This window comes from Sarcophilus harrisii, chromosome 4, assembly GCF_902635505.1.
Source record: "Sarcophilus harrisii chromosome 4, mSarHar1.11, whole genome shotgun sequence".
Classification (NCBI taxonomy): Eukaryota; Metazoa; Chordata; class Mammalia; order Dasyuromorphia; family Dasyuridae; genus Sarcophilus; species Sarcophilus harrisii.
Window position 1 is genome coordinate 29,205,024 of NC_045429.1, and position 24,625 is coordinate 29,229,648.

General features: G+C 35.8%; 1 protein-coding gene across 5 annotated transcripts in view; it reads left to right on the forward strand.

Annotated features, from left to right (window-relative positions):
- The window catches only part of GPBP1L1 (GC-rich promoter binding protein 1 like 1), a 68,380-nt gene that overhangs the window by 4,294 nt on the left and 39,461 nt on the right, over positions 1–24,625 (forward strand). For 4 of the 5 annotated variants that reach the window (XM_031969202.1, XM_031969207.1, XM_031969206.1 and 1 more), the window contains exon 2: positions 23,590–24,581. The gene's annotated coding sequence lies outside the window, so the exon portion shown is untranslated. Of the gene's footprint in view, positions 1–13,648; positions 13,667–23,589; positions 24,582–24,625 lie in introns of those variants that run through there. The other variant, XM_031969205.1, reaches the window with a different exon arrangement.

Here is a 24,625-nt window from a genome sequence, read left to right on the forward strand (position 1 = left end):
ATTGATAGGTCTTGGCAACAAATTGGATATGGTGGGTGAGAAAAAGTAAAAAGTTAAAGATGACCCCTAGATTTTAGGCCTGGATAACTTGAGGATGGTGGTGTCCTAAACAGTAGGTGGGAAGTGTGGAAGGAAAGATAATGAGTTTTATTGTGGACATGTTGAGTTTAGATGTCTTCGGGATATATCCAATTTAAGATGTCTAAATGGTAGTTGAAAATGCTGGCAGTTAGGAAAAGAGATCCAGGCTGGATAAAGTGATTCAAGAATCATCAGCAGAAAAGTGACAATTAAATCCATAAGTGTTGATGAGATCACATAGTGAAATGAAATAGAGCAGGGCTTCTTAAACTTTTTCCACTCTTTTCACCAGAGAAATTTTTATGCGACCCTGAGTATGTACATAAAATAAGTATACATAGCAAACATTTACTGATAATAAATCATAATTTCATGTTCCCCACGTTGTTACAAGACCCCATATGGGGTCACGAACCACAGTTTAAGAAGCTGGAGTATAGGAGGAGGAAAGGGCCCAGGAAATCCACATAAGATTGGTCGAGGAGATGAAGATATTTGAGTGATATAGAAGGAACTCTTGGCAAATGGCCTCAGTTGTTTCAGCAAAAATATGAAATCCTCAATTAAGAAAAAAGGAGATTCATTGAGAAACTTCACAAGTTTTGGAGTAGCAAATCAGGAAAGATAAGGATTTCCTTGCTACACTGATTATGAACCATAAATTTGTTATAAATCCCGTAAGCATGGTTTCACAACTACTTTCAGCTCTATTAAGTAGCATATTAATAAGATCAAAGAAGGAGGATGTTAGAAATAATCTAGGTTTGAGTGATTCTAAAGTAAAGTATCTCGGGTATGGTTGAAGTAATTCACTAAGGGGTCAAGATAAAGAGGAAAGAGTTGTAAGTAGTATGAGGGAGAAGACCTGAAACAAAACTGAAGGGTGAATTATTGGACGTCTTGATGTGGAATGAGAGCAGGTTAGGGATCATAAGACAGAAGAAAAGATGGATTAATGCAAGGTTTTAATTAGAAAAAGAAATTTCAGAGTTCTTGAACATAGAAGTAGAACATTTTGTGTGAGAAGGCAAGGTCACAATCTTTGTGAATAACAGGTAAAGTGGAACAATAGGTCAGGGGAAATAAGTGAGGAACTAAAAAGTTAGGGAATTTAAGGGACTGTCATGAGTGCTGAGGTTTCCTAATATATGAAGGCAAGAGATGAAGATAAGAGTGAGTGAGCCAGGAACTAAACTCACAGAAGGAAGGAAGGAAAATATCATGAGGGTTCACCAAGATCTGGAGCAATTTGGAATTATGCCAAAAGGGACTTTTAAAATGTTATAATATTGTAAAAAGTAAAAAGGAGGCCACTTCTCCCACATAAACTCTAGCAGATAGCTTTGAAATTTTCTAAAATATGTATATCCTTTGACCCAGAAATCCTTCTGCTAGATCTTTAGTCTAGGAGGTACAGATAAAAAGGTCTCATATATTCTAAAATACAGTGACACTTTTTAATATCTAAGAACCAGAAACAATCTAGACATCCTTCCAGAGGGGAATCACTAAAATAGCCATTGCAAAAGCATAAAAGTGGGAGATGGGAGCATCATATGTGAGATATGGCTGTCTCATAGTGTAAGGAGAGGGAATGTCTAGAAGCTAAAACTGGTCTGATCCCTGCTTAACCAGATTGTACTCATCTTTTTTATCTTCCTCAACATCCAAGAAAGGTTGTGGACCCAAGAGCTCTATGTTCAGTGTAAAGAATGCTTTTTATTTTGCAAAGTAGGTGTTATAGCCTGAGTTGTTTCATGCCTAGAGAAACTCCCACCAGTTTAGGAGGAGGCACTATTAAGAAACTTTCCCTCTAATATTTTAGAATGCAGTGATAATTCATTATTATTAAAACCCTGAATTCCTGTTATACAGGTGAGGGGAGAAAAGCTGTAGAATCAGTGTAGGAGAGAATTGAGATTTTTACTTTTTCTTCTTGGAAAATAATGATCCATTTTAGAGAGCCTCCAAAGAAAATCTTTTATGGGCATTTCCTGAAGGAGCCATGTTTTTCTCCATATATGGTGAGAGTATGACATACTTACATTGGTACATACAGTATAGTATACAACAACAGTGACATTTTTGAAGAATGCTTTCGTTTTCTGAAGTTTTATCGAATGAGAGAAACTGAGTGTTGGATAGTCCCTATACAAAAGCTTCCCCCTAGAACATGACTTGGTATGACCTGCATTAATACAGATCAGAATTTTTACATTAAGATACTGTAGAGTTGTTTTTTCTTAACCTGTAGAAAGTAGAATGGGCATAGGTATGATGCTGTGGATAGACAGCCATCCAGAAATTGGGACCATTCATCTTCCTGAGTTCAAATCTGGCCTCAAATATTTCCTCGCTGTGTGACCCTGGGCAAGTCACTTAAACCCTATTTCCCTTGGGTTCTTCATCTGTGAAATGAACTGGAGAAGGAAATGGCAAACCCACTCCCATATCTGTGCCAAGAAAACTCCAAATGGGATCACAAAGTGTTGGGACACAACATAGAATGACAATAGTAAGGCAGTGGGTGGCTTATTTTGTAATAACAATTTAAATCAGCTCAGCAGCCATTTCTTAAGCCTTCGCTACTGGGGTTGGGAAGAGGTGGTAGGGTCTGGAGATACAAAAACAAAAAAGAAACCTTATATCTCCTCATAGAATTTTTGCAAAGGTTAATAATATGAAATAAGACTAGGAAAAGTGAGGTAAGAAGATTTTGGAGGGCCTTAACTAAGAAGTATATATTAAATGATTACTATTGTGTTCAGTACTATCGAGTTACATAGAAAATTGGAAAAAAATAAAAAAACAAGCATAGTCCATGCCCTCAAGGAGCCCATAACACAAATTGGAGGAGCAATAGTGTTGTGAACAACTATGTTAATGTAAAATATATAAAGTGAAATTCTCTCATCCCAGAGGGAGAGAATAGGAAAGGCCACTTCTTGCAAAAGGTGACATTTGAGCTGAGTCTTGAAAGAAGCCAAGAAGGCCGGGAGGGGGCAGTGAGTAGAGGGAGCATGCCTGGATGGGAGACAGCCAGCAAAAGTGCCTTTTAGTTGGGAGAGGGCATGTTGTGATGGAGTGTCTGTCTGTTTGAGTGACACATCTAGATCCGGATCATAGAGAGTGTGGAAGTTTTCCAAGAAAACCTGGAAAGGTAGGTAGAGAATAGGTTAATATTTGATCCTAGAGCCACTCAAATTTATTTAGAAGGGAATGACATTCTCATTTTCACCTTAAGAAAGTTGTTTTTGTGCATACCCTTTGATCCAGCAGTGTTACTACCGGGATTATATCCCAAAGAGATTATAAAGAAGGGAAAGGGACCTGTATGTGCACGAATGTTTGTGGCAGCCCTTTTTGTAGTGGCTAGAAACTGGAAACTGAATGGATGTCCATCAGTTGGAGAATGGCTGAATAAATTGTGGTATATGAAAATTATGGAATATTACTGTTCTGTAAGAAATGACCAACAGGATGATTTCAGAAAGGCCTGGAGAGACTTACACGAACTGATGCTGAGTGAAATGAGCAAGACCAGGAGATCATTATATACTTCAACAACAATACTAGATGATGACCAGTTCTGGTGGATCAGGCCATCCTCAGCAACGAGATCAACCAAATCATTTCTAATGGAGCAGTAATGAACTGAACTAGCTATACCCAGAAAAAGAACTCTGGGAGATGACTAAAAACCATTACATTGAATTCCCAATCCCTATATTTATGCACACCTGCATTTTTGATTTCCTTCACAAGCTAATTGTACAATATTTCAGAGTCTGATTCTTTTTGTACAGCAAAATAACGTTTTGGTCATGTATACTTATTGTGTATCTAATTTATATTTTAATATATTTAACATCTACTGGTCATCCTGCCATCTAGGGGAGGGGGGGGGGGGGAAAGAGGTGAAAAATTGGAACAAGAGGTTTGGCAATTGTTAATGCTGTAAAGTTACCCATGTATATATCCTGTAAATAAAAGGCTATTAAATAAAAAAAAAAAAAAAAAAAAACAATGTAAAAAAAAAAAGAAAAAGAAAGTTGTTTTGGCAGCTGGATGGACTAGAATGAGTACGAGCTTGAGGCAGAGAGGCCAACAAGCAGCAGTCCAGGGAGTGAGGTGATTGGGCCTGCCTGCACCAGGATGAGTGTATATAAATATAGGAGAAACCTTGCAAAAGTAAATTATTAGGTAGATTTAGCAAAGTTCTATCGACAAGACTTGGCAACTGGTTGGATGAGTGGGTGAGAGTAAGTTGACACCTACGTTGCAAGCCTGTGTAAATAGGAGGCTAATGGTAACCCTGACAATAGTTGACAAGTTTGGAAGGAAAGTGGTAATACTTCTTTCAGATTACGTTTTGTTTGTCAAATATTTTCTTATTGAATTTTTCTTTTCTGAGGGGAGGTTTACTTCTATTTCATATCAGAGTGCAATATTTGTTACTGTTGAATAAATAGGTTAGTATGCTGCTGATAACAGTATAGAAAATCCACATCCAGCACTTTACCTCAAGAGTATTAACATTGTGGGGCAACTAGATGGTGTAATGGATAGAGCCACCAGCCTTGGAATCAGGAGGACCCGAGTTCAAATCCAGCCTCAGACACTTAACACTGAGCAAGTCACTTAATCCCAGTTGCTTCAGAAACAAACAATCCAAGAATATTGATGTTTCTTAGGACTCTTGTGTACCAAATTAAGAATACACAGATAGAAGACAGTTCCTGTCCTCAGATTGTTTATATTCTACTACATTGTTACAACATGATCACAGTTAAATACAGACTAGGAGTAGGCCAAGCTTTAAATAATAGCTAGAATTCATTATAGCCCTTTAAGGTTTTGTAAAGTGCTTTACATATGTTTTCATTTAATTCTCATAACCTTGTGAAGTAGAAGGATTTTACAATAAGGAAACTGAGGCACAAGGAATTATAAGATTTTGCTTCGTATAAGAGGTAAGAGGAGGCAAAAGAAGTCATGTCCAGAATATGTACAAGTCTAATCCCTCTTCTAAATGGCAGCAACCCTTCTGAAGACAGATGTTATGGCTTTTCCTAACCCCAGTTCTCTTTTCCAGGCTAAATATCCTAGTTATCTTCCTTTGTATGGCCTCTTTATCAGTATCTTCCCCAAAATCTAGGGACCAAAACTGAACACAATATTCTAAATGTGTTCAGACCAGGACAGCATAGCGAGGAACTAACGCCTCCTTATTCCTGGAAACTGTCATGTTGGTACAGTAGCTTAAGATTTCATTAGCTTTTTTGGGGTGGGGTGGGGGTGGAGGGAGCTGTTACTGCTGATTCCTATTGAGCTTACAATCACTATTTAAAAAAAAACAACAGATCTTTTTCACAACAATTACTACATGTTCCTATCATCTGCATCTCATATATGTTTTTTATTTTATTAGATTAAGCCATATGCTCTAGTTTGTCAGTATCTTTTTGGATATTTACTCAGTTGTAATCCAGTCAACCATTCAGCCTTGTGTTGTGTTATCTCTTCATTTGGTGAGCATACCATTTATGCTTCTATCCAAGTCATTTATAAAAATGTTAAATGTCCCAAGCTGACATTAAATTATCACCACTCTACATCTGACCATTAAGCCAGTTCCACTTTCCCTCAGGCTTCAAATCTTTGTTTTTAGTTTTGCCACTTTATCTGGTTCTTTAATCACTATTTGCTATTGATTATTCTTTGATAGTCTTATTCCTTTCTCATTGTCACTAGGAAGGGAATAAGAATTATATTGCCCATATCAGGCACCATGTTAAACATTTTTATAAATATCTTATTTGATGATACTCTAAAGAAATTTTTTTTAATAATAGAATACTATTCTTGAATCATGTCTTTTACCATACTGTGTAATTTATAACTGGTCTGCCTGACTTGTAATTACTGCCCTTCCTCAGAAGAAATCACAACACTGTTGCTTACAAATGGGTAAGGACTTAGTATTATCTACCAGATCAGATATAGCTTGCCCTCCAAGTCTTTCACAGGCCTTTTCTGATCTGCTTTTCACTCCCCCAGAGGAAAACTTCTGTTCTTTTCAGGTTACTTCTGTTTCTGTTCCCATCTACTTTTCACTGTTCAAGTCCATTCTGTTTTCCCTTACAAAATGCCCTTTTCCCTTAAGAAATCCTGCTCTGCAATTAACTTTAAGGTCTAGTCTTTAATTCTAGCTTAAGCTCTTATATTCCATATTCCACAGCAGTCAGTAATTTAAAATAAAAAGTTAATGCCCTTTAAAAATTGTTTATTTACCAATATATTCCCTATCCACTTATTTTATTTCTACCATAACCCTAGTAATAAAAGTTACATTGATAATTTAGTTAATTTTATTGATAATAAGTTAATATATATTGAAGCACTTTTGGACAAAATATTCTGAAGCTCATTCTTAAGCCCATATTCTAATGACAGAAAAAGTATGTTTCTTCAGTTCCCTTCAACCAAATTTGGGCATTGTGTTTTTTTCTGAGTTTAGTTGAAGTGGTTACTGTTTATATTCTGGTTCTGCTTTATTTTTTGTTTCAAATCGTACAAGTCTCTTGGTTTTTTTTTTTTTTTTTTTAATTTCTTGTTTTTGTTTCTCATAAGAATACTCCCATCTTATTTATACACTGTAGTTTGTTCAGTATTTCCCCAGTGAGCACTACTTTAATTCAGTATTTAGCTACTCCAAAAGCTCTGTTTTGAATAATTTGATACATAGGGATCTTTCTGTCTTTGATCTTCTCGGAGTATATGTCCATTCAAGGGACTAATAGATCAGAAAATATAAATAGGTTAACAGAATTGTTTTCTCTTAATCATTCTTGTCTTGACTTTTTTCCCGAATTTTTATATCACACATTTTAATATTAAATACTGCCTTGTTTCTACAATGTTAAATAGTTTTACCATGTCTGACCAAACCGATAAATTGTCATAACTGTCTTCTAGAATGCCAAGTGCAGTAGATAATACTACTTGACTTTACTAAATCATAAAATCAGGAGGAATAACGACCTCCTCTTCCCCCCCACACACACACTGACATCATAAGATCTTGTTTTATTTCTCATATTATCAGTGTTTTGCCAGGCTAAGTCAGCTCAACTTTTGAATCTCCTGCCTGTTTGTACTACTGCCAATCACATCTTGCCAAAATCCTACCCAGAATTATTCTTGTTGTCTTATTTCCTGTGTTCCTTTTGTGAAGGAAATCACAAAAGTACACTAGTTGGACCTACAGCAAATTTATGTTATCAGATCTTAACTTCCTAGCTATCTCTACACTTTTCTCCCTAATCCTAACCTGAATTCCATCCTTGGAACTATCCCTGGCTCTGTCTGATCATTGAGCTTTCACTTTATCTTGCCTGGAATTGGGCCTTCCATGCCACCCACCCACCCATTTCTAACTAACCTTTTTATGTTGTCTCTGCCTATTAGAATGTGAGTTCCTTGAGGGCAAGGACTAACTTTCTTTTTCTTTTTTTTCTTTTTTTATTTAATAGCCTTTTATTTACAGGATATATACATGGGTAACTTTACAGCATTAACAATTGCCAAACCTCTTGTTACAATTTTTCACCTCTTACCCCCCCACCCCCTCCCCTAGGTGGCAGGATGACCAGTAGATGTTAAATATATTAAAATATAAATTAGATACACAATAAGTATACATGACCAAAACGTTATTTTGCTGTATAAAAAGAATCAGACTCTGAAATATTGTACAATTAGCTTGTGAAGGAAATCAGAAATGCAGGTGTGCATAAATATAGGGATTGGGAATTCAATGTAATGGTTTTTAGTCATCTCCCAGAGTTCTTTTTCTGGGCATAGCTAGTTCAGTTCATTACTGCTCCATTAGAAATGATTTGGTTGATCTCGTTGCTGAGGATGGCCTGGCCCATCAGAACTGGTCATCATATAGTATTGTTGTTGAAGTATATAATGATCTCCTGGAAGGACTAACTTTCTTACTTGTATTTCTATCACCTGTGGCTCAGTGCATGCTCTATCTCGTTACTACGACTTCATTGCAGCAAGTCAAACATTCTACTGGCTATGCTCTCTCCACCACAGCTGTTGTAGACCTTCTCAAGGCTTCCAAGGCTCCCCCCTTCCACACCTTGTCACCTGAAGATGTTACCTCATATTGTAAAAATTGAGGCCTTGTCAAATTACAAAGGCTGTGACTGTAGTCTTCTCACCAAAACTAACTGTCCCTGCAACTTCACTGTAAAGAAGCTGAGAATGTGTCTAGCACCCTGTAGGGACAAGATGTCATTTGAGCCACAAGGCCTTTTGTTGAACCACAACTGTCCCATGCCCTGCCTCAAATACTTAACAATCACTTAAGCTGGTCATCTGTATTTTAAAGTCCTTAGGAATCATCCAGGATAACTGGGTAGATAGATCATTTGTGACATCATATAACAACACAAAGCCTACAAACCAGGATATACATTTCACCTCATCTTTGTGATTATCTGAAATATTAAACTGATATGAATGCTTATTTCCAAAGCTATTTCTAATAATTAAAGGCTTTATATTTTGAACCCTCTTCATTTTTACCTCCTCCCTTCTTTCATGTTTCAGCTAAAGTTTCACCCTTTGTATAGGTCTTCCTTAATCTCAGTGCCTTCCCTCTGGATCTCTAGTCTCCTCGGTGTGGCTTGTTTGTACTGAGCTATTTTATGTTGTCTCCTCCACTAGGTTATGAATTCCTTGAGAACAAGGACTGTTTTTACCTTGGTATTCCCAGTACTAAGCACAGGGCTTGGTATATCATAGCCCCTTCATTGTTTATGGCCTTGACGTAGGTAAATTATACTTTTTTTAAGTTCTTAAAGGTAGACCTTGGTATTTATTTGCTGAGGCTTTTGGGGTTAAGTGACTTGCCCAGGGTCACACAGCTAGTCTGAGGCTAGATTTGAACTCTGGTCCTCCTGACTTAAGGGCTGATGCTTTATCCACTGTGCCACCTAGCTGCCCCCTTGGGTAATATTTTTTCCTGCAGATCTGTCATTTTTAATGGAATGTTTTATAGTATTTTGACCTGTCAAATCTCTAAACATATGTTCTTTTGCATTTGGGGATCAGGCTATGGATCTAAAAAACTGTCTTAGATTTGTTTTAGTAACAAAATTTATTTGGTGAGAATTACTGAAATATTTATCTCAGCAGGCAATTTTGTAACTTGTATGTGGTCTCTCTTTTCCTTTATTAATCTGTCCCTCCCATTTCCACCAACTCCTCCAGAAAATTAAAAAGAAAGGGAGAAAAAGAGGGGCCTGTCGTCAATGTATAATAATAAATTACTTAGAATTGAATTATATTCACCTACCACAGTTGTTTAGCTATTTAATTTTGTACATAAGAGTTCTTTGCTTCTTTCTCTGGGTTATAGGCCCATTCAGTTGTATTACGAGATCAAAAAGTATTAGGCACATTTTGATAATTTAGGGGCATGTCTAAATTTTTTTTCCAGAATGACAATTACTAGAGTAATTGTTTTCCCCCAACTTCTCCATTTTTTTGTCCTTTTTGCCTCTTGTCATCTTTGCTAAATGTAATGGATAGAAGGACTCATCTGGAGCATTTTTTTCATATGAACATGAATAATTTGTATTTCTTTAAACTTTTTGCTTGGACCTTTGACCATTTTCTCTTGGTTTTATATATTTGAATTAATAGTTCCTTATATATCTTGAAAATGAAATCTAGCAGAAACCCACTGCAAAGAATTTCCCCCATTTATACATTTTCTTTCCATTTTAAATACATGAAACAGTATTAAAAACTAATATCCTATAACCAAAATTGTTTCTTTTACCCTATTTGATAATTTTGCTTAGTTAGTCATGAATTCTCCATTCATAAATCTGAAAAGTAATTGCCTTTTTTATTCTCATATTTGTTGTCACCTTAATGTATCCATTTAAAGTTTGTCTAGATATAGGGTGAGATATTAGTTTCCTGCTAATTTCCAAAAAAAAAAAAAACTAAAGGTTTTTTTTTTTTTCCCCATTGAACTTCTTAAGACTCTTCTTACCCTAGATGCATTAATTTTGTTTGTGCAAAAGTTTTCTAGTTTCACATAATCAGAGTTATCATTTTGTCATTTGTAGTTGCCCTCTATCCCTTGTTTGGCTAAGAATTCATCTTCTACCCAGAGATGGAAAAGTTTTATATATATATATATATATATATATATATATATATATATATATATATTAGGACTTCCTAAGCTTTTTCCACTTACAAACCTCTTTTTGCCCAAGAAATTTTTATGTGACTAAAGGTATATAATAATAGAAAATAGGTGTACAAATCAAACCTTTCCTGTTGATAAATCATAATTTCATGACTCCCACAGTCAGTTACAGGACTTTATTTGGAGTTGTCCAGCATCACACATCTAGGAAGTATTTGAGGCTGGATTTTGGGTCCTCTTGATTCCCAGGGTCCCAGGGTTAGGTGCACCAACCACCTAGCTGTTCCATTTTCCAGTTTTTTGAGCACTGAATTAATGAGTTTCTACTTTTCTCTCATTTGATCTATTTTAGCTCTTTATTTACTTTTTTATTTTTAATCAATACCAAATGGTTGTGATGCCTACTTTTTATTTCATGATGTAGTTTAAAGTTTGGAAATACTGCTCCTTTTTCATCCCTATTTTTCATTATTTTCCTTCATATTTTTAGTTTATTTTTCCAAATATATTTTATTTTATTAAGTTCTATAAAGTATACCTTTGATAATTTGGTTTATATAACTTTAAAGCTAAATTAACTTTGTTGTATTGTCCTTTTCATTCTATAATATTGCTCAGCCACGAGCGCCTGAAATTCATTCCTCCAGCTATTTAAGTTCTTTATTTCTCTTAAGAAACATTTTGTTTCAAGTATTTTATATTTCCAAATACTTTAAATATATTTTGTAGTTTTATTTGGGATAACATTTCCTTTCCCATTATTGCCTCTCATTTTTTATTATGTAGAAATGCTGTTGGTTGTGGGGAGAGGGTACATTTTGTAACCTACAACTTCTTTGAAGCTAGTAATTATCTGTGTCTTTGCTTATTCTTTAGGATTTTCTAGATCTTCAATTTACTTTGTCTTTTATTTCTTTCTCTTGTTTTATTACTATGATTAACATTTCTAAAATTATGTGAGTGGGATGAGTGGGATCCTTACTTTACTCTCCTGTATTTATTGGGAAAGTCTAGTATATATCCCTGTTTCATATGATATTTTATTTGGTTTTAATTAGCTATTTTGTATTTTTTTAATTATTATTAAAGATCCTTCTGTGCTTGTACTAATGAATTTTGTCCTTGGTCAGAAACTTTCTTTGCATCTATTGAGATAATCATGTGTCTAGAGACACTTAGTTTTAGCTATGTTGTTTTCCTAATGTGGAACCATCTATCCTTACTTTCCTAGTATAAATCTAATTTGATGATAATGAATGACTTCTTGGAGAAATTGCCAAAGTCAGTGTGATAGGATTTTACTTAATTTTTTAATCAACATTCATTAATGATGTTGGTCTGTAGTCTTTCCCTACTATATCCTTACCTGTGTTAAGTACTAGAAGTATATATCATAAAAGCAATCCAGTAGAATATTTGTTTCTGAATTTTTGAGAACAATTTGTGTTATTGTTTGATAAAATTTTCCTAGTCACCAGAACTCTGGGGAGTTATTTACTTTGGTTAGTTCCTTTACAATTCATTTTTTCTGAGATTGGATTAAGATATATCTTTGATATTTTATATTTTTTGAAGGTATTCTATTTCTTTTTTGTTCCTCGTTTTATCAGCATGTGAGTGTATAATAAGGCTTTTAGGCTTGTTTATTTGTTGGTTTTGTAATATTTTAAATGCATATTCATTTCATTAATAATTTCCTTTTCTGTTTTGTTAGTGTTTTTATTGATATTTTTTCCTAAAGACTGCTTTATCTATGTCCCACAAATTTTAGTATGTTGTTGTACCATTATAATTTTCTTTCACCTAATTGTTTTCTATGATTTTTTTTCCTTTGGCTTACTCATTATTTTGGATTTCATTGTTGTATCCATTTCAGTCTGTCTTTTCTTTATGTCCCTTGAACTGATTCCTACTCTTACTGTTTTATGATCTGTAAAGGATATATTTGCTGTTTCTGCCTTTTTATATTTGCAGTATCTGTCAGTGTTTTTGTTTGTTTTGTTTTAAGTTCCATTTGTATCTAAATTTCTTAGCAGTCCTTTTTACAAGATACCATATATCTATTAACTTTTGTTCGTCCAGCAGTTTTTCACTTTATTTTCTCTCTGATTTATCTTTTCCTTAGAATGTCTAAAACAGAGACACATTTTTTAAAAGTCTTCTATCACTATCATATTACAGTTTATGTCTTCTTAGAATTCAGTTAATTTTATCTATGATGTGATAGGTGCTATAGTCGAGAAAGTTTTGTTTAAATGCCAGACTGAAGCTTTTTGACTAAGAGGTAGGAAGGAACCATTGAATTTTTTGAGAAAGAGGCACAACCTGCAATAGACCTGCATGCATTTAGGTAGCTTTGTGGAAGATGGCTTGCAGAGGCAGAATGAAAAAGTCCGCTTATGATTCCATTGCAATAGCCAAGATTAGAGAGGTGAGAGGTTCCAGAAATAAGGTAGAGGCTATATGGGAAGAAATGGGAAAAATGAAGACTAGAAGCTGATGGATGGGTGATGGTTCCTTTCTCTCAACCCCCACCCCCAAGAAATTTGGAACTTTTGAAGAGGGGAGGAGTTGGGGGAAAAGCAGAATGAATTTCATTTTAAGTATGTTTAATTTGAGTAGCCTGTAGAACATTCAAAGGAGAGGAGTTTAGAAGAAAGTGGCTATAGGCATAGTTTTGGACATTGCTTTTTAAAAAAACTATTCACCTATTCTTTTGGCTTCATTCAAGGTCAGGTGAATAATGAAAGTTTATTAAGAACTGATTATATAGAAGACATTGGGGATGTATTTAAAAAAAACAATCAAATTCCTTTTTTCAAAGAGCTTACCTTCTAATAGGGAAAATAGCATGTATATAAAGGAATGAATATAAAATATAGCATATGCACAAAGCAAGGGGGTGGCACTTTAATGCACAGAGCACTAGGCCTGGAATTGGGAAGACTCATATTTCTGAGTTCAAATCTCAGATCTTCACTAGCTGTGGGACCCTCGACAAGTCACTTACCCTACTTGTCTTAATTTCTTTATAAAATGAGCTGGAGAAGGAAATGGACAAACCACTCCAGAATCTTTGCCAAGAAAACCCTATTTGAGATCCTGAAGAGTCATATACAGCTGAACGACAACATAGACAAAATAATTTCACTGTTGGAGGTAGAGGGATGAGGAAAGGGATGTAAAAAAAGAAAGAGAAGACATGTAAACTTTTCCTTTAAGAGGCTGATAAGAGGAGTGAAGAGCCTTTACTAGGTCCCATACCTTGATAAATAACAAGCCTACCTCCTCTTCTGGTTTTACAGGTCCTCGATGCATGAGACAAAGAGACCACAAAAGGTATTCTCATTTCTGAGCAGGTTGCAGCATGCAGAACCCCCTACACATCCATTTCTCTATTGCTGTCTGTGGATTCTATCATCCTAAGAACTCAGAGTTCTGTAGATGCCCAGAAAATGTTGATATTTCAGAAGAGGAGGCAAGTGACAGTGTGCCTAAATCTTCAAACATCCCTATCTACCTTCGTGGGCCATTCTAAGCATAACTCATACTTATCTGGAGCATTGAATTCTCGTGTCAGACAGTATACATTTTTCATCTGCTTTATTTATTTATTTATTTTGTATGAGCAGAAGGATTTTTTTCCCTGCCCCTATTTTTCAAATATTTATTAGGTAAGGGGCAAGGTAGGCAAGTTCTAGTTTAGTCCTTCCTCATGGCAGCTAGGATATTGATGAGTTCCTCTCTTCCTCTTGGCCTAGAAGTGAATTCCCACTCTTTTTTTCTTTAATCCAATTTTTAATACACATTACACAATACACAAACATTACTTTATATTAGGAGAAAAAGAACAAAAAGGGAAAACCATGGGAGAGAAAAAGAAGTTAACATATAGCATGTGTTGATTTACATTCAGTCTCCATAGTTCTTTTTCTGGCATTTTTCTGTTTAAAGTCTATTGGAATTGCTTTGGATCACTGAGCTACTGAGAACCAAACCTTTCATAATTGATCATTGCACATTCTTGCTGCTGTTGTGTACAATGTATTCCTGGTTATGTTTGTTTCAGTTCATTCCACCCTTTTTTATTTTAATGAACTTAAGGATTCACTTATCCTTAGAGACCTTTAACAAATCTATGGCTCCACTCATAAGGAGCAAAGCCACACACTTCCCAGATCTCTCACTTACTTGGTGTGTTTGGTCAAGTGCCCATGGTGGTGATGGCCATGTCATGGTTTTGGAATGTTTTTGGTAATTTTCTGGACTTTGTTGAGATCCATAGCTGTGGGGTATCAGATGGCTGTGGCTGCAGGACTATCATAGCCTCCAATGGCAGCCACAGCAGAAGGAATCTCTATTATAATGAGATATCATAGTTAATATGATCCTGAATAGAGGCAGCACTAGGTCTCTTTGCAAGTACTCAAATGGATTTTGTCCTTATGTATCTGGAAATTCTCTCTAATAATGCAGATTGTAATCCATCTGCGCCTGTCCCACTTAGGCAGTTGTGCCTCCTACATTCAGCCATTACTTCCTTAGTTAGCTGTTAGTTTCACCATAATTTTTTTAATCCTGTATCTCTTGCCCTCAGTGATAACTATCAGCTATGATTTTTTTAGCTTCTACCTTCATAAAGGATGGGCTCAATGTTTTTATTTATTTGTTTGTTTTAGCCTTTTCTTTTCAAAACATATGCATGGATAATTTGACAACATTGACCCTTGCATGGCTGTGTGTTTCAGATTTTCTCCTCCTTTCTCCTATCCCCTTCCCTAGATGGCAACCAATTCAGTATATGTTAAATGTGTTAAAATATATTTAAATCCAACATGTATAAACATATTTATACAATTCTCTTGTTGCACAAGAGAAATTGGATCAAAAACAATAAATAAGAAAACAAAATGTAAACAACAACAAAAAGAGTGAGAATGTTATGTTGTGATTTACATTCGGTTCCTCAGTCCTCTCTCTGGATGTAGAAGGCTCTCTCCATCACAAGACCATTAGAACTGGAATCAATCATCTCATTGTTAGAAAGAGTAATGTTCATCTGACTTGATCATTGTATAATATTGATGATGTCATGTACAATGATCTTGTTCTGTTCATTTCACTCAGCATCAGTTCATGTAAGTCTCTCCAGGCCTTTCTAAAATTATTCTCCTGATCATTTCTTATAAACAATAGTATTCCTAACATTCATATACTATAACTTATTAAGACATTCTCCAACTGATGGGCATCCACTCGGTTTCCAGTTTCTTGCCATTACAAAAAGGACTGCCACAAACATTTTTGCATATGTTGGCTCCCTTTCCTTCCTTTAAGATCTCTTTGGCATATATGCCCAATAGAAAAATTGCTAGGTCAAAAAGTATGCACAGTTTGATAACTTTTTGAACATAGTTTCACATTGCTCTCCAGAATGGCTGGGCACATTCACAACTCCACCAACAATTAGTATCCCAGTTTTCCCATATCCTCTCCAACATTCGTCCTTTGAACTCAGTATTTTAAAGCTTTGCTTGCTTGCTTCTGGGATGCCAGTGGAATGAATACACTATCTACTTGTCATCTGTTACTCTGGTCACATAACCAGCTTATTTGTTCTTATAATGATTCCTTGGTGACATCTTTTACTCTTGTTCCTCTTCATGGCAACATACTGATTATGTGATGTACCTGCTCAACCTCATCCCTACCCCTGTATGCCTCTTCATTGCCCTTTCTGTAATGATAATTTTTTAAGTTTTTAGAAGCTACTATATTCCATGTCTCATTCCCATGCAGCAGCTCCTATTTGGGTCATATGTCCGTTAATAAGAAAAGGAGTGGGATGAATCATTCTTCCCATTTCTTGGCAGAAATGTGCTAGACTCAAGGCAAAAATGAGGTTTACATTTCAGCACATGTTTTGCATGACTGTATTTGTTTTAAAAAAAAAAAAAAACTTTTGAGGGATGAGAAGAAGAGGCTACGGAATAATTAACATTTTTTAAAAGAGTGTCATTGAGTTATTAAAAAAAAAAAACAGAAGAGAGCAGAATAAAGTTCAGAAGAGAACACAATTAGAGCAGTGTTGTAACTGCCATACTAAATTCTAATTACTTAGAAAAGCCCTAAGCTATATGGAGAAGGGAGAATAAGACAGTGTAAATAAAAGAAATACACTGCTTCATATACAATCCTTCTTTTCCATTTTTTATTGGAATATTGTACTGTTTATATTTTACTAAATTCATAATAAGAAAATATATATTTAAAAACATTCTTATTGACTGATTATTGATTTATTGATTACCTGTGTGAGTGTTATTCCCCAAGCATGACAAAGCCATTTCTGTTTATTCCCTTCATTTTAATGCTCTCCAACATGTTTCCTTACCAGCCCCATTCCTCTCTTACAATGGTACACCTTAGAATACAGCATCACTCCGTCTTTTCTCCCCTTTTACCATTTTTTTCTCTTTTGAATATGATGGTCAGATGTACCTCTAATCAAACTTATCTCCCTGTATTAGAAATTCTATCTCCTCTTGCTTTTTTGCTTAAACATTAAGCATTTGTGTATAATTATATTAAACTATAGGTTTTGCTACTGGTTCTTTAGTTGGATTTTATCTTCTATGAACTGGTTATCTCAAATTCTAATCTTCATTTTAAGAATCTTCTGTGGTATCTTACTTGGTACATATAATGTAGCATTTTATAGTATATATAAAAGTTTTCCTTCCCTAATCATTTTTATTTTAAGAGCCTTTTTTCGGCAGTTTCAGACAACTATTTGAAAACTTAGAAAAAAATTCTACTGACCAGGGCAGCTAGTTGGTGTAGTAGATAAAGCACCAGTGCTGAAATCAGCAGGACCTGAGTTCAAATCTGTTCTTAGATACGTAACACTTCCTGTCTGTATCACCCTGGGGTAGTCATTTAACCCCAATTGCCTCATCAACATTTAAAATGCCAGAAACTAAACCTCTAGTTCATTGTGACAGGGTAAACAGAAATGATACCACCTTAAAAATATACTCTTGTGACCAGTAATGTCCTTTGGTATGACTTTGAATGAGGACCACATATTCTTTAAGGTCAAAAAACCTAAAGAACACACCAATACTTTTAATTATATCTCACAAGTCCTTTCTGATGAAGACTGGTAAGTTTAGATTTAATATTCACCATACATTAGGAACTCAATACAAACTTTTGGGACATAATAAATTTTTACATATTTCAGCGGGTCTAAGAATCTATTTTTCAAAAAAATAATATGAACAATGAGAGTCTGCTTAATCACATTTGGGAAATCACAAAGTACTTTCAATGATCCCAAAGTGTGTGGTTCTGCCAAAATTCATATTTTTAACACCAATATTTTCATCTGATGCTAAATGGCTGTAGATCATGAAACATATTCAAAAAATAATAAAAAGAATTATGAGAAAACCAAAAGGACAATGGAAAGATACAGAATAAATATATGTGGGTCACAACAAATTGTAAGCAATGACTTGCCCATGAGAAATAATATAAAAAACATCAGTGACAACATGTGCAAAGTGGAGCCCTTGGTTTTTTGAGATAAAGTCTTTTACCAGGTGTTGGAAGTACAGGGAAGAGAAGGGCTGTAAACAATAGATATAGTAATGAGACTGAACAATATGCTTAGATATGTGGGAGAGTGAAAGTGAGCAGAACTTTAGGATTGTACCAGAGTTGCAAACCTGAGTGACAGGAAGGGTGGACATTAATAAGAAATTTGACAAGAAAGAAGGTTTTGTGGGGGGGCGGGGGAGGGGAGAATCATTAATTTAGTTTTGAACATTTTGAGTTTAAATCCGTGGGACATCCAATTCAAGTTATTCAAGAAGAAATTGGTAATGTGAGACTAGAGTTCAGGGTGAGATGCATAGATCTGATAATCATCTATATAGAAGTGAAACTGAATTCCTAACAACAGATGAGATCAAGTATAGTAGTATAGAGGACAGCCTTAGGAGATATCCATGATTACTAGGCTTTAACCAGCAAAAGAAACTAAAGAGTAATCAGACAACCAGAAAAGAACTGAAAGAGAACTTTCAGTTTAATAATGATGGAGAAATCCAGGTGGGAGCCCTTACTTGGTATTTCAGAGACTATGTGCCATCTTCAATTACAGATCAAAAAAATTGTCTCTAGAACAGTGCTATTGTGTGCTGCTCAAGGTATGGGCTGGCCCTGGAGTGGAGGACAACATTGGGAAACCCAAGACTATTCTGTAAAGGCCTTTTATCACTCAGGTCAACTTCTTTATCCCAATTTTTTTTTAACACAGACTCTGGGAGGACAGGAGAATTATTTTAAATTATTGTTGACCTCATAGTGTAAAGAAAGCATGTTATGAATATTAGCAAAACGTGTTTTTTATCCTTGTTTCAAACCAACTTAAAACTTGTAGTTTTTTCAAGTAATATCCAATACATGACCTGTTTTCTCTTAAAGTAGTGGAACCACATTGTCATCTCCCCCCCTCCCACAGATTACATAGAATTCAGCCCCTTTTTTTGCAGATCCTCCCTTAAAAGAAGGATGACAGGTCTCGTGGCCATGAACTTGAATTCTCTGAGATGCCACTTTGCATTCTTTTAGATACTCTTAACTATTTGGTAGCTAATGAAGAAATTAAAATATGTAAGAAATATTATGTATCTAAGTTATATTTTAATATATTTAACATCTACTGGTCATCCTGCCATTTAGGGGAGGGGGTGGGGGGGTAAGAGGTGAAAAATTGGAACAAGAGGTTTGGCAATTGTTAATGCTGTAAAGTTACCCATGTATATATCCTGTAAATAAAAGGCTATTAAATTTAAAAATATATATATATATATATATGTAAGAAAGTTACAATTCAAAGGTCTCATGTTTTTGTAATGTGTTTTTGCAAAATTTAATTGTTTCCCTTCTTTCAGAAAACTTGAGTGATTCTCTTGTCTCTTGATAAAGTCTAAACTCAAGTGGACATTAAGTGCCTTAACGTATTCATAAGTCATTAGTACAATAAAATGATTCTGTAACATTTTGTCTTGGGGGGGGGGGGGTATTTCCAATCTACATGTGTGAGCAATTATGCCATTAATATCTACTAGAGAGTCCATAACAGAGAGAAAAGGAAAGAGAGAAGGGACCAAGCATTTATAAAATCTCTGCTTTGTACCAGGAACTGTGATAAGCATTTTACAGGTATTTTCTCAGTTGAATGTGTGTGTGTGTGTGTGTGTGTGTGTGTGTGTGTGTGTGTGTGTGTGTGTGTGTCAGTCAGCCCTTAGAAGGTGTGTTTTATTCATTTATTGTGATGAGTCTTTTAATGAGGTGGCTGGTGCCATTTTGCAGCTTGTAGAGGTTGGAGTTTGATCTGGTTCTACATCAAGGTTGCTTTAGTTTATCTACTCTTAGATATTGCCAGACACTTTAAAATAATTCTCCTGTCCTCCCAGAGTCTGTGTTTTTAAAAAAAAAAAAAAAAAAAAAAAAGGGAAACTTAACAATGTAGAGAACAGAATACTACACTGGGATTTGAGAGACCTGGCTTCAGGTCCTGTTCTTAATAACAGTGTAGTGTTGAATAAGTTGCTTGACCTTCTGGACCTCAGTTTACTCAAATGTAAATGGAGATGATCATATTTTACAAAGCCTTTCTCCAAGGATTATTGTTGGGATGTAGAAATGTAAGTTATTCAGCATGCTCTAGTGGAGAAAGTCCTGACTTTGAATCTTTATAGGCCTTAGGTTCAAAATTTGCCTTTTCACTTCCTACTATGTTTGACAGGGCTTAAGAGTTTTCTGCATAGAAGGAAATACCATAAAAGAAAGGTTAGACTTGGACCTGATGATTTTAAGTTCTAGCAGTAATTTTTTAAAAGTTAAAACAAAGTTAAATGGAAAGGACTATATTAACCTGTGGTATCTAATTTGAGATGGTTCTCTGGGTCAGTGATTCATATAAATATAAAGCACATGGTAAATCTTAATATACTATATAAAGTAAATTCATTGTAATTGCTATTAAGTTAAGAATCTTTTATTTTAAGCACTGGGGATACAAATGAAGTGGAGAGATAGTCCTTAACTGGCAAGGATCATGTTAAGTTCTTGTAGGGGAAGGAATCACATTAAAAAGGATCCTGAACAGTGGAGAAGACAGAGATTTGACAGGCCAAGGCTTCCTCCTTAAAAGGAACTGGGAGGAACCTCAGGGATACTTCACTTGTGGGATCCTTTAACATTTTCTCTTTTCTCATGTGCTTTACCAAAGGCAGACTGAGCTACTTAATGCTCCATAGGTATGTGCTAAACTGCTTTTGTCCTTCTTCTCAAACCCAATGAAATGGTTCCAATTCTTTAGACTCTTAACTCCAATTATCACAATATTCTTCTACCACCTACCCAGAAATGTTATCTTCCTCCTCAGTTTTCTAACCATCTCCACATCCCTCAGATATTAGTGCCCCATGGAGAGAGATCTGAACTTGGGAGGCAAAAGAAGTGAGTTCCAATTTCACCCGAGTCACTAGATGTGTGACCTGGGACAGCTCCCCTTCTACTCTCCTCCCCCCTCCGCTTCCTCATCTGTGAAATGAGAATGAAGATAACCTGCCCACTCACCATCCCACTGTTAATGATAATAAAATGAGATAAGATACATAAAAACCTTGGCTAACCTTAAAGTATTATATTATTTCTAGAGGAGGAGCATGGAGTCAAATTCTCTCTCTCCACGCTGTCCCTCACCCATTGAGAAGGCAAGAAATACCATGCCTATTATATTTATGGAGTCAAACAAAACACATTTTTACATGAGCCATGTTGAAGGGGAGGGAGCTGGGGGTGAAGATACATAAAGTTAAAAGAAAATATGCTTCAATCTGCACTCAGAGTTAATTATTTCTCCCTCTAGAGATGGATACCATTTTTCATCATGAGTCCTTTGTTGTATTTATATCAGAGTTGCTGAGTCTCTCACAGTTGATTTATTAGATTATCTTTTTTTTTTTTTTAATTAAATAACTTTTTTATTGCCAGAACCCATGCCAGGGTAATTTTTTACAACATTATCCCTTGCACTCACTTCTGTTCTGATTTTTCCCCTCCCTCCCTCCACCCTCTCCCCCAGATGGCAAGCAGTCCTATACATGTTAGATAGGCTACAGTAGATCTTGGATACAATATATGTGTGCAGAACCGAACAGTTTTCTTGTTGCTCAGGGAGAATTGGATTTAGAAGGTATAAATAACCTGGGAAGAAGAACAAAAATGCAAGCAGTTTACATTCATTTCCTAGTGTTCTTTCTTGGGGTGTAGCTGCTTCTGTCCATCCTTGATCAATTGAAACTAAGTTAGATCTTGTCTTTGTTGAAGAAATCCACTTCCATCAGAATACATCCTCATACAGTATCGTTGTTGAGGTATATAATGATTTCCTGGTTCTGCTCATTTCGCTCAGCATCAGTTCATGTAAGTCTCGCCGATCCTCTCTGTATTTGTTCTGCTGGTCATTTCTTACAGAACAATAATATTCCATAACATTCATATACCACAATTTACTCAACCATTCTCCAATTGATGGGCATCCATTCATTTTCCAGCTTCTGGCCACTACAAACAGGGCTGCCACAAACATTTTGGCACATACAGGTCCCTTTCCCTTTTTTAGTATTTCTTAGGGGTATAAGCCCAGTAGAGACACTGCTGGATCAAAGGGTATGCACAGTTTGATAACTTTTTGGGCATAGTTCCAAATTGCTCTCCAGAATGGCTGGATGTATTCACAATTCCACCAACAATGCATCAGTGTCCCCGTTTTCCCACATCCCCTCCAACATTCTGCATTATCTTTTCCTATCATTCTGGCCAATCTGACAGGTGTATAGTGGTTATTAGATTATCTTCACATTATTGCTGTTATTGTATACGACATTCTTCTAATTCTGCTTATTTCAGTTTTCTTCAGTTTATGTAAGTCTTACTGGGTTTTCCTGAATAATTCCTCTCATCATTTCTTAATAGCACAATAGTATTCTTCCCACATAGACAAGAACTTGTTCAGCTATTCCCAGATGAAGGATTTCTCCCTAATCTCTAATCATTTGCCACCACAAAAAAGAGCTAGCTGATATAAATATTATTGTGTATATGAGTCCTCCTTTCTTCAAGAAAAGGTACAGATGTAGTCGTCGTCGTCCTACTGAGTCAAAGAATATGCAGTTTTATTGCTCCAAGGACCTCATTCCAAATTGTTCCCCAGATTTTTTAGACCACTTCATTAGCTCTACCAATCGTGCATTAATGTACTTCAAACAGCATTTTTTAAAGGATTACTCTGTTAGGTATTGTACTAAATTCTGGGAATATTAGAAGGATAAATAGCCTCTGGCTTCAAAGAGCTTATATAATAAATAAAGACATGAAAGGAAGCTAAAAGGGATAGGGAGACGAACCTATGCTACCTGAGGAAGTCTCTCTACTGCTTCATAAAGAATTAGACTTGATTGACTTTAACCACCTTCTAAGAGGAGCCATCCAATCAGATCCAATTCATATGCAATTTTATTCTGTATTCTAGAAATTTTGACATTTGTTTTCTTCTATTCAAGTCTTCTTCATTCAGTATTGTATGGAGGTGACTGAATTCTCAAGAGCTCTGCCAGCAGGTCCTACTAGGTTGGAAAGGCTTTGAATATCAGACTGCTATATCCCCATTTGTCTGTCTGTAACCCAACCTAGCTAATTTCAGGATTACTACCAATTTGGTTATAAGATGATGAAATTTTTGGTCATACCAACTCTGTAGGCCATCATCAAAGGAGTAGAGAATTTTGAATGGGGAAAGACAGTACCCATTGACAATCACAGATTGTTAAAATATTGCCTGCTCTCATTTTTTGAACTCTATGGTGTAGACACAGAGACCTGATTTTATTTCTCATTATGTCTACCTAAGAACCTGTGCTTTGCATGTAGTAGATGCTTAATAAATACGTTGATGAGATGGCTTACTCTACCTAAAGCTTTGTAATTCATACTTTTTCATAAAGATGATAATAGCAAATGTTTGAACCAGAAAGAGAACTGAGGAGTTTTAGTCTTAACCCCTTATTTGCGTAGTTTGATTATATTCCTACTATTTATTATGCAATAGCTTAAATGGCTTGTAATTCTTTTGTCTTAAGTTCTTTTGAATTTATTTTGTTTTGTTTTATCTTTGCTTCTAGACCAGTTGATTCCTGTGGCTATTTCAATTATTGGCTGATGATGGAAATACAAGAAGCAAATACTACTCTGCTGCAATAGAAACATTCTCAGCCTGCCTCCTGACCGTGTTCCCCAGTTGTGGGCAGGAAGAGTGACAAAGATCTCTTAACTGAAGAGAAGAAACATCATTTGGGAAACTTTCTCCCCCATATTTCTGCATTTTAATTTTGTTTTCGCTTTGTGAATGGTCAACATTGAAGAAGCAGACAACGCTGGAAGCATTCCACTCCCAGTCTAGAATTGAACACAAGTGTTATCCAGAATCTTTTTACAAAGCAGAGCAAGTTTCTGCTGGATTGTTTCTACCCCAAGGCAGTTCAAGATCCTAAGGCTACAGTAGATAACACTCACATACACATACACACTTTTTTTTTTTTTTTTTTAGCAGCTGTATGATTGGGGATAATGAAATTAGTATTTTAAATGCCCTCTCATGTGGATATTTCTCAGTTGAGTTGACTCTTCAAGTTCACAATTTTCTTTTACTTTAAAATCATTTTTTCTCAGCCATCTACCCTTTCCTAACATATGATCACATTTGTTTTGCTAGCCATGACCTTGCTATGAATAGCATTGGTACCAACTCTCTAGATCCTCATGTACTATCTGCTTCAGCAACAACATAGTGCCCACCCTGAAGGCAGGTGAATGAGCTGAACAGAGGTGTGTGGTTCCCCCCTCCCTTTTTTTAAATGTAACCAGACACTTTTTTCTGTTCTCCCCTTCCCCCTTCCCCCTTTATTTGATTAAGTGTGAGAGACAGAGTAGTTTAAAATGAGCAACTGAGGGGGCAGAGGGCTGGTCAGCACAGGGCGTGGCTTTTGGTGCCTCGCATAGACGTGCTGCTGCCCAGGCCACCCCAGCCCCTCTTGACAGAAGGATAACGTGGAAGACCCAGCTGGGCCAAACATACGGAGTTGGAGGACCAGGACCACAGAGGTTACACTCTGGGGTAAATATTCTCCATGTCCCTGATTCTCTAAAAAAGGCGTGTGA